Below are 16,369 nucleotides of genomic sequence, written 5' to 3' on the forward strand. Positions count from 1 at the left end.
TTTTACTATGGTTGCAAATATCAAAAAATTTCTATATGTGACATGGCACCAGAGTTAAGTTAGGGTTTTTCAAAATGCTGACACGCCGAGCTCAAAAGGTTCACCATCACTGACACAGATATTTAGTAGTAACTAGTAGATATTATGGTTAAGTCCTCTTCTATATCCCTACCACAAATGATGCCTTAGGCAATTTCCCCATTGATATATGCAAAATAAAGATACTAGTAGTAATATTGGTGGTGGTGATAATGAGAGTGATGGTGGTAGTGGTAGTAGGTAGAACTTATTCAACTTCCTATGGACCATATCCTATTAGAAATACTCAAGTATTAATTCATTTAATCCTCATAACAATAGAAGGGAGGTACTCTTATTATTTTTACTTTGTAGAAAAGGAAGATGAGGCAAAGTTAAGTGACTTGCTTTAACCACTGGAGGCATAATTCAAACCTAGAGTTTCAGCTCTTAATCACTATGCAAAGGAAATTAGCAGAAGAGCACTAAACTATAAATTTTGCACATAGCCAAGATGGACTAAAAGGGACCAGATTTACCCTCCTTTGTTAAGCCAGAAAACGTAATTAAAAAAAAATATTTTAGACAACATGTAGCACAGGACTGTGATCTCCCAAAAGGAAAATAAACAGGGTAAATGCAATTATTGCCCCAGTTTATTGTGTGGAGTCAGTTTTTAAGCCACAGTGCAAGGAGAGGCAGTTCAAACAGAGCTCAGTAGTCTCACAGAGCTGAAGAGGCAGAGATTAGAGTTCAGAGGGGGCCAATGTGGTTTGAAATTATGGAAGAGAGTACAGTAGACAAGGGAGCTGCACAGAGTATAAGATCCAAAGACCTACAAAGAGGTGAGCCTTTGGCTGATTACAAAATTTGCATATGCATGAGATGAAGCTATTCAAAGATGGGCATAAAACCATTAGAAAAGAATAGGGATAGGGAAATGACTTAAAATAGTGGCATAAGGAGCTCAACAAATTTTCAAACAAGTTAAAGAGCCATATTAGGTGAAAATATTTTTAAAAGGGAACAATTACTAAATTCTCTGGAAATTATCAAAAGTTTACACAGCAAAAGAAGAAACATTTCTTCAAGAACATTTTCTAAATTTTGGTAAGCATAATGAGGTTCTGCAGCATGTAAGATGTGATCCATCCCCTACCACCACCCCCACTTTGAGCTCCCCATTTTGACAGAAACTCTACTCTGTCAGTTGTAGCCAACAACACAGGGCTCTCTGTCCCCTAGCTGACAACGTAGGATTAAAGTACCATGTGGGGTTCTGTAGGGTGCCCACATTAATGACTCCCCAACCCGGTGATTCAGAAGCTTTAATTTGGGTGGGTATGGCTGAAAGCTCAGGGACCACTTTCTTCTACCCAGCTACCACTTCTAGGGCCAAAGCTCTACTCTAGGCATGGCAGACCAATAATACTGGGCCTTAAATGCCCTAATCTCAGCTAATTTATGAGATTACACACCAGAAGAGGAAAACCAAGAAGTTCAGAAACTACCACTTGCACCCAGCACACCATAAATAAAGCAGGGATATAACGGATTGAAAAGTAGGCCACTGTCTCAACCTCCAGCTCTGGAGGAATGGTGTAGACTTTTTCCCCAGGAGCACAAAAAGGCCATAAGGATAGAAGACTGCATAGAGGAACCCTAGGAGTTATGCAGCCCTCTGTCCTTACTTTATTTGGAACAGAACATGAGGAAGTTCAAGGTTCAGAGCACTGTAGAAAACAATGGAGATTTTGGTGGTGAGCACTTAGAAGAGGCTGGTTGCTCCATGACAGCAAACCATACATAAGCTAGAAGCTTAACAGAGAGAACCAGGGAAAGATACAGCCTTTTGGGGTCAGAATAAATCTTAGTTACTAGTCTCAAAACTATACCTACAAAGAAGCCTGAATTTAATTGTATTAGATGGAGAAATTTATGCCCCAGCACATTTTATTTATTTATTTATTTATTTATTTATTTATTTATTTATTATTGCTTAAAGTATTACAAAAAGTATTACATAGATCTCCCTTATTTTTCTCTCCCCTTGACATTCACCCGGCCTCCCCTACCCCCCAGTGTCTTATGTCCATTGGTTATGCTTATATGCATGCATACAAGTCCTACGGTTGATCTCTTACACCCCCTTCACGTCCCCCAACCCTCCCCAGCCTTCCCGCTATAGTTTGACAGTCTGTTCGATGCTGCTCTGCCTCTGTATCTTTTTTTTTTAGGGCAAAAAAGCTTTATTTAATTAAAAATTATATTAATTCATTTAAAGTATATTATAAATATTTAAGTGTTTTAATATCAACAAATATAATCTATCAAGGAAAAAAGATTGCCATAATTTAGTATAGGTAAATTAAAAACATTCCTAAATCAAAAGCCACTTGGTGTTAACCATTTTCAGGATGGATCATTACTGTTTCTTAATCAGAATAGCTGGAACGCTGCGGGCCTGTCCGCTCATGTTCCCATGCACACATCTGTATGTATCATTCTATATATGCAGTATTCAAACTCACCTGCACTGAGGGACTTTAGAGACTAGCTCTCAGCTTATTACCTTCAATAACTTTATCTGAGTAAAGCTGATCGATCTCTTCCTGGCTGAACCCAAAATCTTTAAGTATCTCTTCAGTGTGTTCTCCTATCAGTGGATCCCTTTCCAAAAAAGGAGTAGCTGGGGTGTTTGACAGCAGAGGTGCGGGGGTGGGGGAGCGGGGAGACTCACACCCTACTCCCCATCAGTGATAAATGAGCCCCGCTCCTTGTTATGAGCATGACAGGCAACCTCTTTTTAAGTCAGAACCGGAGTCACGCAGGCATCTGTGCCATCAAAGACCCGGCACCACTCCGCCTTTGTCTTCTTGGCAAATACAGCTACAAATTTCTTCTTCATCTCTGGGCAGTCAGCCATGCTCACCTGATTGGGAAGTTCATCGGATTTTAGCCCAAGACCCTTGACCAGCAGCTGGTAGAACTGGGGTTCTAATGCGCCAACAGCCATGAACTCCCCGTCGGTCGTCCTGTACGTTGTGTAGAAAGGGGCCAACCATCTAGCAGGTTCTCCCCTCTAGGCTGTTCCCACAGCCCGAGGTTTTTAGTTTTCCACAGAAAAGAACTGATATGCTGTGCCTTCCATCATGCTGGTGTGGATGACCTGACCTCTGCCGGAGCGCGTGCCTTGAACGAGAGCCATCACAATGCCCAGGGCGCACATGGGGCCACCACCACCAAAGTCAGCCAGCAGGTTCAGGGGAGCAGAGGGGTTCTCACCGCTGCTGCCAAGTCTGGACAGGACACCTGACAGAGCCAAGTAGTTGATGTCATGGCCTGCTGCCATGGCGAATCTTCCTGACTGGACAAACCCGCTCAGCCTGACATAGATGAGCCTGGGGTTATCCTTCTGCAGGATCTCAGGGCCCAGCTGGAGCTTCTCCATGACACCATGGCCAAAGGACTCCAGCACCATGTCCGCAAGGGCGCACAAGCACTGCACCACGGCTGCTCTGCACTGCCGCTTCAGGTCCATGGCCAGTGAGTGCTTGCCCCGCAACAGGCAGCTCACGTCGCCCAGGGGGCCCGGCCGGTCCACGCGCACCATCTGCACCCCAAAGTCCTCCAGGACCATCCCACAGAACAGGCCAGGTGCCAGGCCTGCCAGCTCCACCACCAAGATGCCCCGCAGCGCCATGGCAATGCGAGTTTCTCTTGGAAGGTGGAGAACACAGGCCCTGGGGGCCCTACATCCAGGCCCGGGCGCGCCGCCCTGAGTGTGCTGCTGCCTTGTAACTATTTTTGCTCATCAGTTTATAAATGGTCTTTATTATCCATAAATGAGTGAGATCATGTGGTATTTTTCTTTCATTGACTGGCTTATTTCACTTAGCATAATGCTCTCCAGTTCCATCCATGCTGTTGCAAATGGTAAAAAATTCTTCTTTTTTATAACAGCACTAAAGGCCCGGTGCACAAAAATTTGTGCACTCGGGGGGGGGGGGAGAGGGGGTCCCTAAGCCCGGCCTGTGCCCTCTCGCAGTCTGGGACCCCTGGGGAGATAACGACCTGCTGGCTTAGGCCTGCTCCCCGGTGGCAGAGGGCAGGCCTAATCCCTAGGTGCAGCCCCTGGTCAGGCTCAGAGCAGGGCCGATTGGGGAGTTGGGGCACCGGCCCAGTCATGCACAGAGCAGGGCGGATTGGGAGGTTGTCATGCCACCCTCAGTCACGCTCAGGGTAGGGCCGATTGGGGGGTTGGGGCACCGCCCTCTGTCACACTCAAGGCAGAGTCGATGGGGAGGTTGCGGCACCACCCCCTGTCACGCACAGAGCAGGGTCAATAGGGGGTTGGGGAGCTCCCCCCTGTCACTCACAGAGTAGGGCCAATAGGGGAGTTGGGGCACCGCCCCCTGTCACACACAGAGCAGGGCGGATCAGGGGGTTGGGGTGCTGCCCTCTATCACCCACAGAGCATGGCCGATCAGGAGGTTGGGGCACCGCCACTGTCACACTCAGGGCAGGGCTGATGGGGAGGTTATGGATCTACCCTATCACACACAGAGTAGGGCCCGTGGGGGGGGGGGTTGGGGTGCCGCCCTCTATTACCCACAGAGCAGGGCCGATCAGGGGGTCGGGGCGCTGCACACTGTCACACACAGAGCCGCAGGGTGATCAGGGGGTTGGGGAGCTCCCCCCTATCAGGCACAGAGCAGGGCTGATCGGGGGCTGGGGCGCCTTCCCCTGTCACGAACAGAGCAGGGCGGATAGGGAGGTTGTGGCCCCGCCCCCTGTAAAACACAGAGCTGCAGGGTGATGAGGGGGTTGGGGAGCTCCCCCCATCAGGCACAGAGTAGGACCGATCAGGGGGCTGGGGCGACGCCCACTGTCACACACAGAGCAGGGCCCGTGGGAGGGGGTTGGGGCACCGCACCCTGTCACACACAGAGCAGGGCTGAGCAGGGGGTTGGGGCGCCTTCCCCTGTCATGAAGAGAGCAGGGTGGATAGGGAGGTTGTGGCCCCGACCCCCTGTCACAAACAGAGCCGCAGGGTGATCAGGGGGTTTGGTCGCTGCCCCGTCACGCTGATCCCGGTGCCGGGAGGCCTCTGGGCTCCACTGATCCCGGTGCTGGGAGGCATATTACCCTTTTACTATATAGGATAGAGGCCTGGTGCACGGGTGGGGGCCGGCTGGTTTGCCCTGAAGGGTGTCCTGGATCAGGGTGGGGGTCCCCACTGGGGTGCCTGGCCAGCCTGGGTGAGGGGATGATGGCTTTTTGCAGCTGGTAACACACCCTTCAGGGTGGGGGTCCCCACTGGGGTGCCTGGCCAGTCTGGTTGAGGGGATGAGGGCTGTTTTCAGGCTGACAGGTGACTGAAGCTCCCAACTGCTCCTTTTTTTCTCTTTTTTTAAATTCTGGGCCAGCTTTGGCTCTGGCTCCAGCTCTGAGGCCTCTGCTGCTGCTGAAAACAGGTTTCTGGTTTGTTTGTGTTCTATAATCGAAACACTGTATCAACTCCAGCTCTGAGATCCCGGCAGGCTGAAAGCAGGTTTCTGGGGTTTTATTTAGCTTCTATATTTATAACTATGTTTCAAACTGCAAGCTCAGAGACCGGCAACACAGGTGGGGAACGTTGGTTTCCTCCGTCACTGAAGCAAGGAAGCCTCATGTTAGTATCAAGCTGCCTGGCTGCCGGCCGCCATCTTGGCTGGCAGTTAATTTGCATATCGCCCTGCAATGGGAAGGGTAGCAGATCTATGCTAATTACCATCTTTCTCTTTTATTAGATAGGATAGTATTCTATCGTGTAGATGTACCACAGTTTTCTAATCCATTCATCTGCTGATGGGCATTTAGGCTGTTTCCAGATCTTAGCTATGGTGAATTGTGCTGCTATAAACATAGGGGTGCATATATCCTTTCTGATTAGTGTTTCTGTTTTCTTGGGATATATTCCTAGCAGTAGGATCACTGGGCCAAATGGGAGTTCCATTTATAACTTTTTGAGGAAACTCCATACTGTCTGCCATAGTGGCTGCACCAGTCTGCATTCCCACCAGCAGTGCACGAGTGTTCCTTTTTCTCCACATCCTCCCCAGCAGTTGTCATTTGTTGATTTGTTGATGATAGCCATTCTGACAGGTGTGAAGTACTACCTCATTGTTGTTTTGATTTTCATCTCTAGGATGATTAGTGACTTTGAGCATGTTTTCATATGTTTTTTGGCTTTCTAAATGTCCTCTTTTGAAAAGTGTCTATTTAGGTCCTTTGCCCATTTTTTGATTGTATTGTTTATCTTCCTTTTGTTAATTTGTATGAGTTCCCTATAAATGTTGGAGATTAAACCCTTATTGGTGATTACATTGGCAAATATGTTCTCCCATGCAGCGGGCTTTCTTGTTGTTTTGTTGATGGTTTCTTTTGCTGTGCAGAAGCTTTTTATTTTGATGTAGTCCCATTTGTTTATTTTCTCTATAGTTTCCAATGCCCTAGGAGATGTATCGGTGAAGAAATTGCTTCGGCATACATCTGAGATTTTGTTGCCTTTGGATTCCTCTAGTATTTTTATGGTTTCCTGTCTTACATTTAAGTCCTTTATTCATTTTGAGTTTATTTTTGTGTATGGTGTAAGTTGGTGGTCTAGTTTCATTTTTTTTGCATGTATCTATCCAATTTTCCCAACAGCATTTATTGAAGAGACTGTCTTGGCTCCATTGTATGTTCTTGTCTCCTTTGTCAAATATTAATTGAGCATATTCATTCGGGTCGATTTCTGGGCTCTCTATTCTATTCCATTGATCTATATGTCTGTTCTTGTGCCAGTTCCAGGCAGTTTTGAGAACAGTGGCTTTGTAATAAAGCTTGATATCTGCTATTAAGATCCTACCTACTTTGTTCTTCTTTCTCAGGATCACTGCAGCTATTCGGGGTCTTTTTTTATTCCAGATGAATTTTTGGAGTGTTCGTTCTAGGTCTGTGAAATATGCTGTTGGTATTTTAATGGGAGTGTGTTGAATTTATAGATTGCTTTGGGTAGTATTGACATTTTAATGATGTTGATTCTACCAATCCAAGAACATGGTATGTTCTTCCATCTGTTTATGTCTTCCTCTATCTCTTTTTTCAACGTCCTGTAGTTTTCTGAATAGAGGTCTTTTACTTCTTTAGTTAAGTTTATTCCTAGGTATTTTTTTTTTTTTTTTGGTGCGATGGTAAATGGGATTGCTTTTTTAGTCTCTCTTTCTGTAACTTCACTATTGGTGTATAGAAATGCCATAGATTTCTTGGCATTAATTTTGTGTCCTGCTACATTGCCAAATTCATTTATTAAGTCTAACAGTTTTTTGATGGAGTCTTTAGGGTTTTTTATGTATAATATCATGTCATCTGTGAATAAGGACAGTTTTACTTCTTCATTTCCAATTTGGATGCCTTTTATTTCTTCTTCTTGTCTAATTACAATGGCTAATACTTCCAGTACTGTGTCAAACAGGAGTGGTGAGAGTGGGCTTCCCTGTGCCCCAGCATATTTTTAAAAAACAATAAAACAACCAGATGGCAACTAGCAGCAGTAACAGCTGACTACGATAACAGTGGAGATAGGCACCTTAACAGAAAGATCAGGGAAATAGACAGTGAAATGGGGCCCTGCTAAAACCACTGCCATCCCATGGTAACTGTGCACATACCAAACTTTGTGCTGTCTGAGGGTTCACAATGTGAGGAAAAGAGATTTCAATGAACTAGTATACCAAATAAACAACAATAATCCCTGGAAGGGGAGGGTTGTCATCAGTATTCATAATGCTACAATGTATCATCTAACATATCCAGTTTTCAACAAAATAATTATAAGACATGCAAAGAAACAGTAAAGTATAACTCACACACAGGAACAACAGAGTAGGCAATATAAACTATATTTGAAAGGGCTCACACATTGGATTCAGCAAATAAAGTCTTCAAAGCATAAAGTATAAATATGTTTTAATCTAAATTAAGAGATAGAAATTATTTTTAAAGAGAACCAAATGAAAATTCTAGAGTTGAAAAAATACAATAATTGAAGTGGAAAAAAATCACTAGAGGAGTCAATACTAGATTTGACAGGCAGAACAATTATTACACTTGAAGAAAGATCGACATATTATATAATCCAAAGAACAGAGAAAATGAATAAAAACAGCCACAGAGCAATTCAGGGCTCAAATAAATACAGCAGCATAAGTAACGGAGTAACAGAAGGAGAGGAAACAGAAAACGGCAGGAAAATTAGAAGTAATGGCTAAAAACTTCCCAAATTTGGTGAGAAACATTAAACTACACATACAAGAAGTTCAATAAACTTTAAGTGAGATCTAAAGGTAAGGAGATCCAAATATATATAGATTTAAATATATTTTTATTGATTTTTAGATAGAAAGGGAGAGACAGAAACATCGATGAGAGAGAAACACTGACGAGGTGGCCCCTGCATGCCCCTCACTGGGGATTGAGCCCACAACCTGGGCATGTTCCCTGACTTGGAATCGAACTGGCAACCTCTTGGTTCATGGGTTGCCCCACAGAGGGAAGAGACCAGTGGCAGTGGCCAGAAGACAGCGCCAGGCCACCAGGTGCTAGAGGGGTTTCCCTCCCCCCCACCCCCATCGCTCCGCCCACTGGTTGCCCCACAGATTGGCCCTGATCGCTGGCCAGGAAGGGACCCTAACCTATATATTGGGAAGTCTCTTAGATTTAAAAATTAAAACCTGGAAGGACATTATTCCATTCTCCTTCTATAAATTTACCTACTTTAGATACATCATATAAGTGGAATAATACAGAATTTGTCCTTTTATGACTAGCTTATTCCACTTAGCATAATGTTCTTAAGGTCCATCCATGTTATAGCATGTGGCAGCTGGATTCCTTTGTTGTTGTTTAAGATTTTATATATCAACTAAATGGATTTGTAGCTAGATTACATGCTCCAGATTCAAAACATATTTCAGCCATGGGTCCAAATCAGTGAAATAAAATATAAATTGATGAATGTTAATTCCCACCATTTACGTTTAAATACCACCAACTATAACAAGAGCTGCCTTTGTTGGAAACTTACTATGTACCAGGTTCTATGCTAATAATTACATATACTTTGTTTTGCTTAACACCCTACTATAAAATAGGTATTCAATTATTAGGAACTCTATTGAAAACATGGAAACCAAAGCTTAGAGGGCAATATCTTTAATGTCACAATGATGGTAAATATCTGTGCTGAGATTGAAATCTAGCTGGTCTGATTCCAAGCCTAATTTTTGCATGGTAATGCTGCTCAGAAAATCAGTTGAACAAATGAACATTGCATAGTGAAATCCTCAAGTAATTTCAGCTCTGAAATTTTGAGTTTACCACCATCTTAATGTAAGAATGGGGACTATAAAACTAACATAAAGTTAGGTGCCATGGGGTTTTCCTTATTTTTTTAAGGCTGAATAATATTCCATGGTACATATTTACCAGATTTGGTTTATCCCTTTATCAGTTCATGGATATTTGGGCTGCTTCCACTTCTTGGCTATTGTTAGTGCTGCTATGAACATAGGTGTGCAAATATCTCTTAGAGATCCTGCTTTCAATTCTTTTGGAGATATATATATTAGAGGCCCAGTGCATGGGGTTCCTCAGCCTGGCCTTCGGGGACCGGGCCAAAACCAGCTCTCTGACATCCCCTAAAGGGCCCCGGATTGAGAGAGGGTAAAAGCCAGGCCAAGGGACCCTATCGGTGTATGATTTGGGTCAGGGAGGGACCACTGGAAGGCTCTAGGGCATGCCCAGCCCATCTCACCCAGTCCCAGTCGGCTGGACCCCAGAAGCAAGCTAACATAACAGTTGGAGTGTCTGACCCCTGGTGGTCAGTGCGTGTCATAGCGACTGGTTGAACAGTCGAACGAACAGTCAGACACTTAGCATATTAGGCGTTTATTATACAGGATGGGATTGCTGAAACATATGGTAGTGTTCTATATATGTAGTTGACAGTATTACAGACGTCCCCCATCCCCCCACCCCTTTTGCTCCCCTCTACCCAGCCCACTCCAGGCCTTCACCCTACCATCGTCTGTGTCTAGGGGCTATGCATATAAGTCCTTTAGTTAATCTCTTTCTGTCCCTGCCACCTCCCTCCCCTCTGAGTTCCATTCTAAATTTGTTTAGGAAATACCATACTGTTTTCCATAATGGTTTCATTACTTTAGAATACCACTGACAATGCACAAGAGTTCCAATTTCTCCACATTCTCACAAATACTTATTGTTTTCTGATATTAGTCATGGAAATAGGTATAACAAAAAGTTTATAGAAATTGAAATCATACAAAGTATGTTCACTAACCACAATGGAAATAACTAGAAATAACATAAAGATATATAAAAAGTCCCCCACATATCTTGAAATTAAACAACATATATCAAAATAAGCCATGAATCAAAGGCAAATTCTCAAGGGAATTTTAAAATATTTTTAATTTAATGAAAATGAAAATTCAACATATTAAAATTTCTTGAATGTAGTTACAACACTGTGGACAGGGAAAATTCCATCATTAAATTCTTATATTAGAAGATAAAGAAAAATTGAAATTAGTAACCTAAGCTCCCAATTTAAACACTAGAGAAAGAAAGCAAATTAAACCCAAAGCAAGGAGAAAAGAGGATATAGATAAGATTAGAAATAAATGAAATTATTTGTCTCTGTTATGTTTCTATTTTTAATCAACCCCAAATCTGGACCTTTAAAAAGATCAATTTTATTGATCAACCTATAGCCATAACAACCAAGAAAATAGGAGAGAAGATACAAATTACCAATTTTAGACATGAAAACGGGGCATCACTCTTGACCCCCCAACAGTAAAAGATAATAAGGGAAAACTACAAATAACTCTATGGCCATAAATTTGATAACTTAGACAAAATGGGTCAATTCTTTGAAAAACAGAAACTTTTTTATTTTGTATTTGTTTCAGGTGTACAGAATAGTGGTCAGACAACTATATAATTTACCGTGATTCCCCCTAATAAGTCTAGTACCCACCTGGCACCATACATAGTTATCACAATATTACCGACTATATTCTATATGCTGTACTGTACATTCCCATGACTGTTTTGCAACTTTTTACTTCTTTCACATTTTCCACCCATCCCGTCTTTCTTTTCCTATCTAGCAACCCTCAGTTTGTTCACTGTATCTATGAGTCTGCTAAAAATAAAAAATATTACAGTTCACTGGATAATAAGTAGATAACCCTAATAGTTGCACATATATTTTAAAAAATGATTTGTTGCTAAAAACCTCCCAGTAAGAAAAAATTCTAGCCCAGATGGCTTCACTGGAAAATTCTACCAAATATTTAAGGAACACACAATACCAATTTCACACAAACTTCTGGGAAATACAGAGAAGGGAGAACTTCCCATCTTATTTTATATGAGGCTAGTACTATCCTGATACCAAAGCCAAATAAAACATTACAAAAAGAAACTATAGATCAATATCTCTCAGAGACATAGATGTAAAAATCAATAACATATCAAAAACTAATCAACATAATTCACCATATCAACAAAATAAAAAAAGCAAATGATCATCTCAATAGGTACTCAAGAAAGCATTTAACAAAATTCAACATCTATTCTTTATAAAAATTTCAAGCAAACTAGGGATAAAAAAAAAACCCCAAAACTCCAGGCTGCTAAAGATCATCTATAGAAATCTAGTGTTAAGAAGATAATGGTGAAAGACTTAATGTTTCCCCCAAGGTTAAGAACAAAATAAAACAAAACAAATCTATTCTTGCCACTCCCATTCAATTGCTATATCAGTGTTCAGAGAAAATTTATAGTATTAAATGTTTATGTTAGTACAGGAAAAAGTTCTCAACTCAATAATCTAAGCATTCAACTCAATAAAACTAGAAAAATAGCAAATTAAGCTCAAAATAAGCAAAATGAAATGTGATATAAGAACAAAAAGTCAATGATTTTTTTTAATTGAGAAAAATCAATGAAATCAAAAGCTGACTCTTTAAAAAGATAAATATGCCCTGGCTGGTTTGGCTCAGTGGATAGAGTGTTGGCCTGTGGACTGAGGGGTCCTGGGTTCAATTCCAGTCAAGGGCACATGCCAGGGTTGCTGGTTTGATCTCCAGTGGGGGGCATGCAGGAGGCAGCCAATCAATGATTCTCATCACTGATGTTTCTATCTCTATCTCCTCTCTGAAATATATATATATATATATATATATATATATATATATATATAATCAATAAATGAGTGCATTGGAACAACAAATCAATGCTTCTCTCTCCCTCTGTCTCTCTAAAGTCAATTCAAAAAATTAAAAAAAGATATATACAATTGATAAATCTCTAGTTATACAAACTTAGATAAAAAAGGAAAGAAGACACAAATTACCAATATAGGGAATAAAAGTGGGGTTAGCACAACACATCCTGCAGGCATTAAAAAGACAAAAAGAGGATTTTACGAAAAACTCTATGCCCATAAATTCAACACTTAGTTGAAACAGACCAATTCTTTGAAAGATACAAAATAAAAAAACTCATTCAAGAAGAAAGAGACAACCTGAACAGTTCTATACCTACTAAATAAATTGAATATATAGTTATAAACTTTCCAATAAAGAAAACTCCAGGTAGACATGATTTCATTGGAGAATTCTACTAAATCTTTAAAGAAGAAATCCTATATAATAAAAGCCTAATATGCAAATCAACCAAATGGTGGAATGACCAGTGGAACAACCAGTCGCTATGATGTGCACTGACCACCAGGGGGCAGACACTCAATGCAGGAGCTTCCCCAGCCTGCAGGCCCCAGGCCAGCCAGCAGGGACCCCTAATTGCCCTGCCAGTCACCCTGCAGAGGGAGGTGACTGGAGGCGGTTGTGGGGGGCAGGGCCAATGAGTGGGCGGCGCCAGGCCGGCCAAGGTGGGTGCCAGTGGGCCCCCCCCATCACCCCACAGATTGGGCCTTATCAGCAGCTAGGCCTAGGGGCCCTACCCATGCACAAATTTCATGCATCAGGCCTCAAGTAAAGTATAATAAAACTCACCAATTTTACATAAACAATTTGATGAAGTTTGACATATATGATTTTCTTCTCAGGATAAAAGTAGAAAATTGATGTCTGGGAGTTAATAGTAACTAGCACTAACTTACATAAAGCAATGAAGGGGGTAGGATAACTGTCATAAATATTTTGCATTATGGTCCACTGATCAAAACTCACAAAATACAGATACTACCTTACTAAAGTGCTCACAGCAGTGGGCAATTTCCCTTTCCATCATCACACACACTTTTTAGCACCTCTTGGGTACACAAAACTGAACTAAGGAAGTAACAGTCTAGCTGCAAAAGCAAAACTTGCAATGAATGTTAAATGTGGCTCCAGAGAGGTATGATTTGAGGGTTTGAAGGCTGAATAGGATATAAAATAAGGCTACCACTTTCATTTACATCTTAGCAGCCATTTCATAGTAGTAAGTAATAATGCTTGCTGTCCCCCAAACCTCAGGAGCTCAATTATTATAGTCTTGTCATGGTAAATGACACTGCCTCTATATGGAATGTCCCTCCCCTATCTTTTCCACCAAGTCATATCCCCTCATATTTTGAAAACCCTCATCAAGACTCATCTCCTCGAGGATGGATTAACTGATTAATTCATTTGCTCATTCTGAAATATTTATCAAGCACCTAATACATCTAGGTACTATGGATATAGCAGTGAGCAAAACAAAACCCTAATCCTAAAATAATACTGCCATTCTAAGGGGAGAACATAAACAAGTAAATAAATGAAAACTATTTAAAGTAGAGGATAAATGATACAAAGAAAAATAAAGCAGAAGGTGTCAAACAAAGAGGGTAGGCAGAGAGTTTTGTGTGGTCTGGGAAGGATAGCTGTGACTTGAAGAAAGACTTGAAAGAAGTGAATAAGCAAACCAGATGGTGTGGATCTGTTGAGGCTGGAGGGAGACATTCCACACAGAGGGATCAGAAAGTGCAAATGTCCCTTAGCATGCTTGGTATGCTTAACTGGTACTAAGAATAAGGGGTGAAGTGGCAGAAAGTGTGGTCAACGAGGTAGCTTTGTGTAGGCCATATTAAGGTCTGTTGAGCTCAGAAGCCAAATGGAGCAGAAGAGCAACATGATTTGATGTGTGTTTTAAAAGGATCATTAAGGCTTCTGGGTGGAGATTAGAATAAAATAAGGTGAAAAGGTGAAGCAGAGACGCTTAGGAGGCTATTGAAACAATCTAGTTCAGAGATATCAGGGTGGTTGTAATCAAGAGGATGTGACATAGTTTGGATAAAATTAGAATGTTTAGCTGATAGAATTGCTAGGGGATTGTCTGAGAGATGTAAGAGAAAGAGAAGAACTAGGGTGTAATTGCTAGAGCAATGTCCTTTTGTAGGCAAAACCTGTAATCTAGTGCATAGGTGAAGGGCTGGCTTTAGATGAAAAACATAGGCAATGTAGCGATAGTAACAGGAGAGAAAGAATATAGAAAAAAATAGGCAGAGATACAAGTAGATGAGTAAGTGTGGGAGTAAAAACCTTTGGAGGTTTCACAATGGATTGCTTTCTCTTTTTTTTTTTTTCATGAACTTTTCTTCTTTTTTTAAAAAAATATATTTTATTGATTTTTTACAGAGAGGAAGGGAGAGGGATAGAGAGCTAGAAACATCGATGAGAGAGAAACATCGATCAGCTGCCTCCTGCACACTCCCCACTGGGGATGTGCCCGCAACCAAGGTACATGCCCTTGACCGGAATCGAACCTGGGACCCTTCAGTCCGCAGGCCGACGCTCTATCCACTGAGCCAAACCGGTCAGGCGGATTGCTTTCTCTTAATATGGAACTGAAGAGGAAATATGTGATGGAGATTTAAAGAGAGAAGAGTCCAGGAAATATAGTCATCCAAGGATACCACTCTAACCACACTCACCCAGATCCATTTGTTCACTTCACTAAACCCGAAGCACCTCCACATCAATTTCCACCCAGCTAGATTCATTTTCCTTATGTTCATCTATGCTCTAATATTTTCTCTGGCTCCTTCATTTTTTTTTCAGCTGAATCTGTCACTCCATCCCATTCTCTTGTCTTACCATCCTACACTCTAGCCATGCCAAATGACATTTGATCCCTGAATACATCAAATTCTTCAATTCCCCCTTCCTCTACCTGAAATGTACATCTGTCCTTTCTCCACAAGGTATTTTTTACTAATCATTATACACTTAGCTCAAAGGTCACCTATTCAGTAGCACCACAGGCAGATGTAATCTCTCTTTTGTGATCTTATGCCTCCCCTATAGCACTTATTTTGCTATTTCAAATGTATTTAGCTATCTAACTTCCCCACTAGCTCTATTACTCATCCTTTATCATAAGCAGTCAGTGCAATGCTGGGCACATAGTCTATTGACAAATGTTTATTAAATGAGTTGATGCATAGGAATGATGGGATTAAAAGTAATAATACAACAAAAGTGTAAATTGACAGGTGAAACACAAATAAAAATTTATTAACGTACCTAAACAAGATATATTTCTATGAAATATTTTAGGAATCGGGGGAAAAAACAGGAAATCTCAGTAATCTTAATGAATCAGATTTAACTTTTTTAAAAAATATATTTTATTGATTTTTTACAGAGAGGAAGGGAGAGGGATAGAGCGCTAGAAACATCGATGAGAGAGAAACATCGATGAGAGAGAAACATCGATCAGCCGCCCCCTGCATGTCCCCCACTGGGGAGGTGCCCGCAACCAAGGTACATGCCCTTGACCAGAATCGAACCTGGGACCCTTCAGTCCGCAGGCCAACGCTCTATCCACTGAGCCAAACCGGTTAGGGCAAGCAGATTTAACTTTTAACAAAGATGGTAAAATGAGACCTGACAGGATAATGGACAGCACAGCAAACACCCCTCTTTTTTCATCTAGTACATACAGCAACAGATAGAACAGGCTTTTAGTCTGAAGTGTTTTTAAGGCAGATGTTGACTCTAGAAAACAAATAAATATCTGAAAATCTCTGATCATAATAGTAGATATATCCCAAGTTACTATATGTTCTACACAATAAAGAACAAATGCTTTAATGTGTGTGGATCTGCAATACATAAAGCACTTTCACATGTATTATCTCATTTCATTCCCACAACAACCCTGTTAGATAGGTATTATGTCCTCCTTTTAGACATGAGGAACTATGTCTCAGGGAATCACTAATCTAATATCACACAGTCAGTAAGAA

General features: G+C 41.5%; 1 protein-coding gene and 1 pseudogene across 5 annotated transcripts in view; both read right to left on the reverse strand.

Moving 5' to 3' along the window:
• EDA (ectodysplasin A) overlaps positions 1-16,369 on the reverse strand; it is a 568,600-nt gene that overhangs the window by 361,487 nt on the left and 190,744 nt on the right. The gene's annotated exons all lie outside the window — the stretch shown is intronic.
• On the reverse strand, positions 2,244-3,803 carry LOC132224051 (alpha-methylacyl-CoA racemase-like; annotated as a pseudogene).

This window comes from Myotis daubentonii, chromosome X (genome assembly GCF_963259705.1).
Source record: "Myotis daubentonii chromosome X, mMyoDau2.1, whole genome shotgun sequence".
NCBI classification, from domain to species: domain Eukaryota; kingdom Metazoa; phylum Chordata; class Mammalia; order Chiroptera; family Vespertilionidae; genus Myotis; species Myotis daubentonii.